We start from the raw sequence: 13,009 nt of genomic DNA on the forward strand, positions 1-13,009 counted from the left end.
TCATCTTATTTCCAGAGGATAACACCTTGTATCCCCAGCGGAGTCCTCAGAAAGGTCCAATCCTCATATACCTCACAAATTCAAGAACCACAGGGAATCTCCTGCATTTTTGAAGTAGAAGGCATCTCCATTCTTCTACGGAATCCTCAGCAGAGACAGACTTTTAAAGAAACCTGGATATGGTACTCTTGTACCAATTCCCCAGCAAGTCTTTGTACTACTCCCTAGCGAGTCTCAGTGCAAATCTCCAGCAAGTCCTTATGCAGCTGTTAACGTTTTTAGTTATTCCTAGTTTTGTCTGTCCATCATGCATTCATTACTAAATATTCATTCATATCTATGACATATCATGCTTGCATTCATATGCACCTTGTTTCCTTGTTTATATTGTGGGTTGAGTCAATCTCTCCATATAGAGTATCCTCATAAGCAGCAAAATACCTTTTATTGGTCATGTTCCCCACAGAGATCTATGCCTCGTGGAAGATGGTTGTTTCAGTTGTAAATCCTGATGAGTTCATTCCTCTTCAGTTGAAGTCTTGTTTGACCGTTTCATTCTAGTTCTATCCTAGTTTGAACCTCGTGTCTCCAGATAAAGCTCAGAAATTGCCAGTAAAAGAAGGCAACAATATAGTCTTTGTGACTCTCATTCAGTAAAACAGACATGACAGATATTGTGTCCAAGTCCTTTATGCCTTCATCTTTGAGTTGGTACCCGTTACAAACTTGAGTTACCTACATCCATGAGTGGTAACCTTTGTTATCCCTCGGATAAATTAATTACTATCTCCATCTATGAGTTGATAACATCCTCACAGAAAGTTCCATGGTTCTACCTGCAACTTTGAGCTGGTAGCGTGCTTTCGTCTTTGAGTTTAGCACAGATTCCTTTTGATTCCACCTTCGTCTTTGAGTTGGTGAAGTACCTGCAACTTTGAGCTGGTAATATGCATTCATCTTTGAGTTCGCACATTTTCTGTGATTCCATCTTCGTCTTTGAGTTGATGGAGTACCTTCATCTATGAGTAGGGTATGTTTGATCCTTGTTGAACTGATAGTGTGCTTTCATCTTTGAGTCTGCACAGATAACTTCTGATTCCATCTTCGTCTTTGAGTGGATGGAGTACCTTCATCTATGAGTTAGGTACATTTTGTCCTTCCACCGTCATCTTTGAGTCGGTAATGATAAACATCTCCAGGAGAATATGTTCTAAATTCTTTTAAACACCTTTGTCAATGAATCGGTGGTTGCCTTCAACTTTGAGTCGGCATTTCTCTGTCTACCTCATCAATGAGTTGGTAGTGCGCATTCAACTGTAAGTCTGCACAATGATCCTTAGATCTGATTCTTCATCTACACCATCATCAATGAGTTTGAATTTGATTTCCCTAGCAGTGTTATTATCAATCTTTTGAAGCTTGCCTTCAACTTTGAGTTGGCATGTCCTGTTTACCTCATTAATGAGTGGGTAGTGAGCTGTCAACCATGAGTTAACGCAGTTCAATTCTTATTATGCCCTTGTTATACCTTCATCCTTGAGTTGGTATTCATCTTTTCTGTTACCTCCATCTTTGAGTTGGTAATGTACTGTCACATCAGTACTCTTGTTATATTGATATTTTCCCACTTTCATCTATGAGATAGTGATGTATCGTCAACATTGAGTCGATATCTCTTTTCCTCCTATTTTCCATCTATGAATAGGTAGTGAATCTTCCCCAGCTGAGTATTCTCAGTGTTTACCTTCATGCATTGAGTCGGTGTATGTCCTTCCCCAGTAGAGTTTGCACTCCTGTGTCTCTGTGTCTGTCTGTCTTTTGCATCATGCATACATGCATTTGCGGTCAAATTTTGTGGCGTTTGTCATATTTAATTACCTTACGCCATTCGATAGCCTCCGACTATCTGGCCTAAGTTAATTAAATAGGGGCATCTGTCGCACCCCAAAATTTGACTTTGGCTTTGTTGACCACATCTTGATTAATCTCGTTGTCTCGTATTCATCTCAATTTCTTAAACTTCGCGTGACAACTGGTTTGATTAGGTTTTGTGTGTTTTCGTTGCTTACCGTGTTGTATTTTGTTGTTTTAGCAAAACCTGGCCGATATCGTTGCCTCGTATTTATCTCGCTTATCTCTTTTGTGCGTGGCATCGCTTCGATTAGGTTTTGTGCGTTTTTATCTATTTAATTGTTTGTTTGTCGGTATTTTGACTGTATTTCGAATATATTAGAGTTTTCGTATTGTCCGATTATTTGTGATTGTGTTTGTCAGCGTTTTCGTGATGTCATGTTGATTTTATTATTGCCTAGGGTTGTTTATTTAATTACGTGTTGTGCCGTGTGATTTAATCGAGTCTGTTTGAGTCGTGTTGTTGATTTTACTGGTTTACCAGTTTACTGGTTTATTGGTTTTATCAATTTGTCTGTTTTGCTGTGCAAATTGTCATCATTTTTATCGCGTTCGTGTCGCTCGATTTTATCGTATTTTAATCGTGTGCCGTTTAATATTATTTGTGCTTAATATTAATTGTGTTTAGTTGTTAATTAGTTTATTTAATTAGGATTAATATTATATTAGTTTATTATTATTATTATTATATAATATATAAATATATATTATTAATTTATGTTAGATATTTTTTAGGTTTCTTATTGTTTAAGTAATCTAAATATATATTATTAATTTATGTTAGATATTTTTTAGGTTTCTTATTGTTTAAGTAATCTAAATATATATATATAGATGTGGTTAGTAAGAAAAGAGAAGAAGAGGGATCAGTAAGGAAAAAACGTGTGGTGAGAGAAACAGAGAATTGAAAAGAAATATTTTTCCAAAAGCATTACCGTATTTCACTTGTTCTTCATTTTCGGTAACCCAAAATCGTCCCGATTATTCACCGAAACACAAAACCGATTTCATATCTTTGAAGTTCGTTGAGTCCAGGTCACAAATAACCAAGGTTCATTTCATTCCGGCGTCGTTTCACCGATCAAAAGCGACGTTGAAGTCAGGTACTCACGAAGGCAGCCAACACTGCGTCGGTGACGGTTTCCAGCTTTCGGTCGATCATTTGGACGATCAGAAGTTCATCCTCTTCACACAAGGTAATATTCTTCACTTATCTCTGAAATCGGAGCCAGCACTGCGTCGGTGACGGTTTCCAGCTTTCGGTCGATCATTTGGACGATCAGAAGTTCATCCTCTTCACACAAGGTAATATTATTCACTTATCTCTGAAATCGGCAAAGTTCCGGCTTGCCGACATGTGTTTTAATATATTATTTATCTATATATATATATATATATATATTTATATATATATATATATACATATGTATATATTACTTTTGTCTATTATATATTATTTGTCTAAATGTACATATATATTATTTTTGTCTACTATATATTATTGTCTAAAATATAAATATATATATATATATATATATATATATATATATATATATATATATATATATTACTTTTGTTTACTAAATATTGTTTATCTTTTATTATTATTTTGCATATATGTTTTATTTAAATGTTAGTTAAATTAATTATTTGTTTAAATGTTTATTTTAATTAAATGTTTATTTATATCAAATGTTTATTTTGTCTAAAGTAAATGTTTATATTGTTTCTTATTTTTGTTTATGTTGTTACTAACCGTTTCGTTTCAGTTTCAGCTCGATTAACTCCACTAACTATTCGTAATACTAACTATTCATAGCTAACTGTGTTGTAATAATTTACTTTCTCGCATTTTTTATTTTCTGTATTGTGTGTTTAATCGTAGTGTTCACGTTTTATGTTAAAAAATCGAAAAATTCAAAAAAGAGAAACCCGATGCGATTCCAACGGTCGCCGTTTAAGAAACCCGATGAGCCCATTTATTTATTGTTTCAGGGTTTAGGCTCATTCAAATCTTTTGCCAGCTTTGGCTTTTCAGTTTAAAAACATTTTCAAAAGGACGTGTCAGTCTCGAAGCCTCCCGCCTAGGTCGAGCAAGAGATGGCAAGACACGCCAATCTAAAATCAACAAAACAGACTTTCCCCTTTTCTTTTGGGAGAACTACGTGGATTCTGATTTCTCCATTGCGCCTTGGAGATACGTAGGCATAAAGTCTACGACTTTATCGAGTCCAAAAACAATAAAATCAAGTTCTTTTCTCATCTCCCCAATCAAACGATCAAAGCGAAAAAAGCAAAGCATTCACATAAACATAAGCAAAAAGGTTCCTGTGGAGTACCACAGATGTAGAGGGTGCTAATACATTCCCTTTGCATAACCAACCCCCGAACCCGTAACTCTAAAGGGATTTATCGTTATTTTTCCCTTCCTCTTTTTGGATAAAATAAAAGACGGTGGCGACTCTTGCATTTAAAATATTTTTCAAACGGGTTAAGTTCAATCAATACTTAATCTCGTGAAAAATCCCGCCGCGACAGCCTTGATCAAACATGATGAATTGAGATACTAGGGAGGAATTGTAGCACCTCAAATTTTCACCCCCCATTTGTACATTCATTTCATTTTTAGGTCATTAACATTGCATATCATGTTGCATCTCATCAGTCAAGACTGGTATCAAGAGGATTCATCTGTGAAAGAGCAAGGGTTTTTCCTTGAGATAAAGGCCCTATGGTTTTTCTAGATAGCTTACATGACCCAAGGTTCATTTGGATGCAATTTGGCCAAGTGTTGAAGACTCAAAGTCATCAGTACATGTCCAATTCATCTGAGGCCCACAAAAGTTAACTGAAAGTCAACTGAGGGCTAGGAAGTGGAGAAATGGTTTGAGACGCTTCATTCATGTCCAAAAGAGGTTCATTCAACATGCATTTTGTGATGAATGGTTAAGGAGTTATGATCAAATCATGGCAAAGTGTGCTTGAAACTTCAAATGGCCATATCTTTTGAACCAAGACTCCAATTTGTGTGCTCCTTTTTGCACAATTCTCCTCATGACTTGAATTTACCAAATACCTCATCACATTGCATGAAATTTGAACATATGATCACTTGCTTATTCATGAAGTTTTTGAAGGAAAATTGCCAAAATCAAAATTGGTTGATCATATGCATGTAATTCCATTTCCAATGTGTGGATGGGCTGATTTTGAGTGAATTTGGACCCTTGGTGTGTACTGTTCACGTGTGCTTCCCATGCATGAAGTGAAAATGCAAATTGGTGCATACACCTTATATTCCTTTAATCTCAATTAGCTTTGGCTTAAGTTTAATTTCAGATTAATTAAGAGGAGGTATATAAGCTTAATTGCAACTGTATTGAACATTACACAGAGTTTCAGATCTAGAACTGGAGTTTTGATCAAAAATTTCTCTCACAAAGAACTTCAAGATTCCTCACATAAACCCCATTTCTCTTGGTGAATTCTGGATCCTGGTGAAGTTTAGAGTGGGCTTCAACGTGCATTTTGTGGATTTCTGCTCAAAATCGTGCATACCAAAGCTTGAAGGTGTTGATGGAAATTTCCAATTAAGCTGGATCTACACGTTTCTGAGCCTCCAATTCTTCATCAATCATCACTACAAGCATTCTGGAACTGATTTGGACCATTACAAGTGCTGGATCGTGCAAAACCAAAATCTGCTCTTCAAGAGGTGAGTTTTTTGACCTTCATAATTCTCAAATCCATGCGTAGGTTTGTGTAGATCTTTGTTTGCCGATGAATCTGGTGGAAAAATCACATGAAATAATGCATTATTCACTGAGTTATGTATGATTGAAGTTTGATGCACCAAAAGTGTTTTGCTCGATTCTCTTTAAACGTGCGGATTTAGGCTTAGTTGTTGGTTGATCCTTGCTCACCATTGAAAGATATTTCTAATGATATGCTTTTTGATGAAATCTGGAAAATTCTGGAAAATCTGGGAATTTGCTCATGAACATTCATGGTGTTCATCTTCATCTTCATGAAGAAGATGAAGATCTTCATACCAGTCTGTCGCTATTGGTTTAGCGTCCAATCTAGTTAGTTCCACGCTGGCTTAGGGTTTGGTTGTTATTGGTCCACGCATGTGCCTTGTAAGCGTATCCATTGGCTCACATTGTTTTGACTCTGCCCACGTGAGCGCTGACTAGCCAACGCATTAATGAAACGGTGCAATTCATTGTGTTGGCGCGCTCATTTCAAATTCACACACGGATCGATTCCTGGCGAAGACCAATATTCAAATGTTCATCATTTTTATGCCTTTTCCCTCCATTTTCCATGCTTTGCTTATTTTTGATTTTTATTTTTTATGTCAACTTAGAAAATGCATATTAAATTGAAAAATGACTCAAAGCACTTCCAATTTTTTGCAAAATGATCCTCTGTTTGTCATGTTTTTTGTGATGATGAATTTGAAAGTTGTTCATGGCTGGAATTTTGATTGCTCTAGGTTGATTGAACATAGGTGCTTTTATGACCTTGCCTTGCTCTTTCTATCATGAAATGCTTGATATTGATCCAATTTGCATGAAATTTTACATGATGATTCTAGACATGTTAATGGATGTTTTAGGCTTGGTTTGGTATTTTTCTCATTTGCCAATTCTGTTTTACATACATGTTTGCTTGGTGTGACAATTTGTGTCACACATTTGGTTGATCAGCTTGTGCAATTTAATTTCCATATCAAATGACCTCTAATGCTTCTGATTTTTTTGTATGATGGATGTTTTGGATGTGTTGAATGCTCATGAAGGTTTCCAGAATTATTTGAATCATTTCTGTTTTGATTTGGAATTTTCATTCATGATGATCAAATGTATGCCTTGAATTGGTCTTTGACTTCCTTTGCACATGAAATGGACTTGCTTATTGATTTTGATTTGGTACTTTTTAGGACTTGCTCTTGATTGAATAAACATGCTTTGTGTCGAATATCAAGTTCTGTTTTGGCTTTTTGATCCACTTTTGACCCTAGGCTTTGACCTAGTGGTTTGGACTTACCATTTGAGTTGTGAATTTCAGGTTCAAGTATGCATCTCCATGATTGATGTTGCTCCTTCATTTGAGCTTGGTCATTTGTTGTTGTTGGCTAACATTTATTTGTTTTGTAGGTTGATGATAACTCACTTGAGTTTGCCTTATGGTTTATTTGTGCATATTGTGCATATTGAATTTTGTGCCAAGCAGGTTAAGTCCTCTTAAGAGGCAATTGGCAGACAAAAGGGATGTGCAATCCATCCTCTGCTATTCAGTGTGTCATTCACTTTGCTCACACCATGTGGTGATGCATCTTGAATAAGAACCCAAGATCTTGTTGTGTCAGATATGTGGAGAAGAGTTCCTTCATTCTGAACTCCCACACTTTCTATTTGAGTCAAGCTCTCCCAGGCCAGGGATAAGAGCTGTGAGGTCTTACCCTCATCTCCATTTCATCTTCTTCACCCTAACTCTCAATGTTAGGGTTAAGAGCTAAAAACACCCCATTCCAGTTGGCTTGTTTCTACAGCCTAGCCTTGTATGAGCCACTTGTGTGCATATAGTGTGTGTGCTTGATATATTGTGCTTGTGTTTGATGATGTGCTGTTTAGGTTAGCTTGCTTCCTGTGCAAGTTAGGATAGAGACCTCAACATAGGGATCGTATGCATGACAACTTCTAGGCTCGAGTCGTAGTCTTCCTAGTAGTCTGTTATCTCCCTTGTCTCTGGTTAGGTTAAAAGTTCTTTCCCTGTTAAGGGGAACTACGTCGCCCTGATCCTCATACCAGATGAGGTACGTAGGCAGGAGATGAGCTGATCTCTCTGGGCACCCTTTTTCTTTTCAACCCTCTTGTGTGTTTGTTTGTTCGGAGTCTGACGTAAGTCCAACGATTGGCAGTCGGTTTCCTGTGTATGGTTGTTTGTTAGGAGTCTGACGTAAGTCCAGCGATTGGCAGTCGGTTTCCTGTGTTTGTGTTTGTTTGGCGTGCGTTAGCCGAGCTACGAGTGCTATGATTCTTTCTCTTGTTAGAGAAGATACGTATGCATAGGATGCGACATCCTAGCGAGCACGTTCCCCATTCCCCCGAACTACATTGACTTTGATGTTTGTGTCTGAAAAACTACGTAGGCCCAGGATGCGACATCCTGCCGAGTTACCTTTTTCCGTCTTCCATCTGTGTTTTATTCCAGTTTTGTGCAGATTTGAGCAGTTATTTAGCAACCTTTCTTCTATTCTTTTGAGCGTGGATCCCGTCGAGTACGACGGATGCGTAGGGGTGCTAATACCTTCCCTTCGCATAACCGACTCCCGATCCTTGTATCTCTGGTCGCGAGACTATTTCCTTTCCAGGTTTACTTCGAGCGTTTCCTTTCCCTCCTTTGGGATAAATAACGCACGGTGGCGGCTCTGTGTCTTTTCCCGCCGGTTTTTCGCGTAATGCGACAGCTGGCGGCTCTGCTGGGGACTCCGCTGGGGACTATATCCCGAGAAGTTGACCTCTTGCTGGTCCATCTTCCCTAAGCGAGTCAATCCTAGCGCTCTTTAGGATAGGGTTTGGTTGCTTTTACTGTTTTATTTTATTGCATTTATGATCATGCTGTGATTGTCTATGTTTGCATTTATGTTTGCATTTATGTTTGCATGCATCATACTTTCATTGTGCTGGCTGTGTGTTTCTCTGATTGGGGTGGGAGTTACAAGAGGTAAAAGGCCGAATACCCAGGCTATGAGTGAACTTTAGGACACCGAGGAATAGAGTGATTCATGGGAAGCGGGTGGTATTGCACCACTTAGCGGAACATGATATCACGAGCAGTTCAGATTCTGATGGGGTATTATCGTTACATACATCTGGTGTGTATATGATGATATTCTTGAAAGGGTTATTTATCCTGCGTTTCTCTTGACCTTACCCTAGCCTAGATGACACCCGTGAGTGGGGAGGGAGTGAATCATTACAGGTACAGTTAGTAACTTGATCAGTTGGTGACTTGATCTGTTGGTGACTCTTAGTTCATGTTGGTTACTTGGTTCGGAAGAATGGGTTCCAGATGACTTTGGGTTCCAAATGACTTTGGGTTTCAGATGACTTTGTGGTTCCGAATTCAGGCCGAAGCTTTGAACCTGTGCTCCGTGATACACAGCCAACCAGCCGTGTTTGCATCATTTGCATCATAGCATGTTTCTTTTCAAAAAAAAATAATTCAAAAAAAAAGAAAAGAAAAGAAAAGAAAAAAGAAAAGAGAAAAAAGCTAATCTCCTCATGCATATCATTTCTCAGGTTCATTCAGGAGTCTGTTCACTGTGAGAGATGGCAGCCATCCCAGAGTTGAAGAGGAAGACTTGCACCTACAGTTTTCACCGTGAGCCATTGACATCTTTGGCAGAGTTGAGCAATCTAGTGACCGGCGGTAATCAGAAGGTGTTTGATGATCAGTATGGAGATATTCTGGCACTGTTGAAGATGGTGGTTGACCCAGTACCTCTGCAGACTCTCCTACAGTTCTATGACCCAGAGCTCCATTACTTCACCTTTCAGGATTATCAGTTAGCTCCCACTCTGGAAGAGTCTTCCATTCTGATGAATGTCCAGATCAGATATCAGGTTCCCTTCTTAGATGTGCCAAAGGAGGTTGATTTCAGGGTTGTTGCCAGGGCTCTTTATTTGAGTATCAAGGAAGTGAGTGACAATTGGAAGTCAAGTGGTGATGTTATGGGGTTGCCTTTGAAGTACCTGGTGAGGATGGCTAAGGAGGAAGCAAAGAAAGGAGATTGGGAAGCTTTCAATGCTCAGTTGGCTATCATGATCTATGGAGTTGTGTTGTTCCCGAGTATGCCTAATTTTGTGGATCTTGCTGCTGTCACTGTTTTCATTGGAGGAAACTCAATTCCTACCTTGTTAGCTGACACTTATTATGCTATACACAACATGCATGGTAAGGGTGGAGCTATCAGGTGTTGTCTCCCTTTGTTACTCAGATGGTTCTTGTCCTTTCTGCCAACCAGTGGACATTTTGTGGATACTCAGAGCACTCATATGTCTCTCACTTCCTATGACATCAGGTGGCAAGCTTACAGGTTGAATGTGCGTAATGTCATCATGAGTTGTGGAGCGTTTCGTAATGTGCCACTCATAGGGACTAAGGGTTGCATCAATTACAATCCGGTTCTTTCTCTTCGTCAGTTGGGGTTTGTTATGAATGGAGGACCACTAGATGCTGAGATAGCTGAGAGTGTGTACTTTGAGAAGCGGAGTGACCCGGCTAGATTGGAGCAAGTGGGAAGGGCTTGGAAGACTATTGGTGTCAAGGAGGGAGCTGTTCTAGGGAAGAAGTTTGCAGTTGCTATGCCTGCTTACATGGAGTGGGTCAAGAATAGAGTTGAGACTTTGTTGTTGCCATATGATAGAATGGAGCCATTGCAAGAACAACCACCTTTAATCCTTTATGAGAATGTGCCTGCTAAGCATTACAAACAAGCCTTAATGGAGAATCGTCGGTTGAAGGAGAAGGAACAAGATACCCAAATGGAGCTTTACAAAGCCAAAGCTGATAAGTTGAACTTGGCTCATCAACTCAAAGGCATGCAAGGAGAATATGCTAGCAGATTGAAGAGCAAGAAGAGGTCTTATGAGGAGATAGAAGCATTGCTGAATGAAGAACACCATGAGTGCTTAAGGTTGCAGAAAGCTGAGGCCAATTACCAAAAGAAGATAAGAGACTTGGAAAAGCAGCTTAGGGACAAAGATGTTCAGTTGAAGAAGGAAGTAGACCTAAGACGTGCATCAGAGAGCCAGCTAAGAGAAGAAGTGAGAGGACTCAAGGAGAAACTGAAGGAGAAGATCACTCCTTTGCCTGAGTGTTCAGAGTGTGACCTGTTGATAGACCAGTGCCAGTACCTGAAGACTCTTATTCCTGGAGGACATTTTTCTTAGATTATGTCTCTGCTGTTTATGTTGAGAATCACCTCCAGGATTGTTGGATGGGATTCATTGTTGTACTCTAATCATTTGGATCTTTGTTTGAATTATGTTGTATTGATCCTTGTTGCTCATGTCTATAGTGAGGTTGTTGACGTTTCACCTTGTGCTCTTTATCCTGTGTAGGTTGCTTCTTTGTTGTTCATTGTTGCAGGTTGTCATTTCTTGAAAGATGAATTAGGCTCTTGAATGCCTGAGAAATGAACATATCATATACATCATACACATCATAAGCATCATACACATATCACCTTGCATTACAGGTACTCTTGAACGAGACTTCTCACTCTGGTTCCTGTTTTAGGCAAGATTGCTGATCAACGTCCGCACCGCTACGCTACCAGACTGAATCAACAGAGGAATATGGATCAAGATCAAGCTGAGTTAGCAGAGATGAGGGCTAACATGGCCCAATTCATGACCATGATGCAAGGAGTTGTTCAAGGGCAAGAGGAGCTGTGTGCCTTAGCCCAGAGACAGGAAGCTATGATTCCACCTGCCAGCCGTGCTTCACTAGTGGATGTCCTTATTAATGACGCTACTGCTGCTACTATTCCTGTCAATGATTATACCATGGGTGATGAGTTGAGGGGTATCAGAATCAATGGACAACCTCTTGCTGCAGAGACTGTTAATGTCAGAGCAACCCGTGCTCCGGTTCGCCATCCTGCTCCGCTGGTTGACAGGAAGGAAGATATGTTTACCCTGCTCAGTGATGAAGACGATGTGGGAAGAATTGAAGAGAGAGACAGAAAGGTTGATGCCCTAGCTGAGAAGATCAGAGCCATGGAGTGTCAGAACTCTTTGGGGTTTGACGTGACGAACATGGGCTTGGTTGATGCGCTGAGAATTCCTTATAAGTTCAAAGCGCCTTCCTTTGACAAATATAATGGCACTTCTTGTCCTCGCACCCATGTGCAGGCTTACTACAGAAAAATCTCCGCATACACTGACGACGAGAAGATGTGGATGTACTTTTTCCAGGATAGCTTGTCTGGAGCTTCCTTGGACTTGTACATGGAGCTGAAGAGAGAATCCATTAGAAGTTGGAGGGATTTGAGTGAAGCCTTTTTGAGGCAATATAAACATAATATGGATATGGCTCCGAGCCGAACTCAGTTACAGAGCTTGTGTCAGAAGTCAGGCGAGAGTTTCAAAGAGTACGCCCAAAGATGGCGTGAGTTAGCTGCAAGGGTGCAACCTCCGATGCTGGAGAGGGAATTGACCGATATGTTTATTGGGACTTTGCAAGGAGTGTTCATGGACCGGATGGGGAGCTGCCCGTTCAGTAGTTTCTCTGATGTGGTTATTTGTGGAGAGAGAACCGAGAGCCTCATTAAAGCCGAAAAGATTCAGGATGCTGGTTCTTCGTCTTCAAAGAAGCCATTTGTTGGGGCACCCAGAAGAAGGGAGGGTGAGACTAATGCCGTACACAGTCGAAGAAATGTGAACAGAGGGCATTATCGCCAGGTTGCTGTTGTAACTATCCCAGCACCTCAACCACGACAACAGCAACAACAAAGAGGACCACCACCACCACAACAACAACAACAACAACGTCCATTTCAGCCGAGACAAAGAATGCCAGATCATCGTTTCGACCCGTTACCTATGACATATGCTGAGTTGCTGCCCGAATTGCTCAGATTGGGGTTTGTTGAATTGAGTACTATGGCTCCGTTGACGAAGATACCTGCTGGGTATGATGCCAATGTTCGCTGTGACTTCCATTCTGGTGCACCGGGGCACCATATTGAGAATTGTCGGGCTATTCATCATAAGGTCCAGGACTTGATTGACGCCAAAACAATCAATTTTGCTCCTGTTCCGAATGTTGTGAACAACCCTATGCCTCAACATGGTGGGCCCAGGGTGAATAATGTGGAAGATGGAGAAACTGTGGACTTGGTAATCAATGTTGAAGACATTCAGACGTTGTTGTTTGTTGTGAAAGAGCGTTTGTTAAAAGGGGGAGTGTTCCCGGGCTATTATAAGGGCTGTCCAGACTGTGAAGATTCAGAGAATGGTTGTATGCAGTTGAAGAATGGTATCCAGGGTTTGATTAATGAGGGATGTTTGCAGTTTGCTAG

This window comes from Lathyrus oleraceus, chromosome 5 (assembly GCF_024323335.1).
Source record: "Lathyrus oleraceus cultivar Zhongwan6 chromosome 5, CAAS_Psat_ZW6_1.0, whole genome shotgun sequence".
Classification (NCBI taxonomy): domain Eukaryota; kingdom Viridiplantae; phylum Streptophyta; class Magnoliopsida; order Fabales; family Fabaceae; genus Lathyrus; species Lathyrus oleraceus.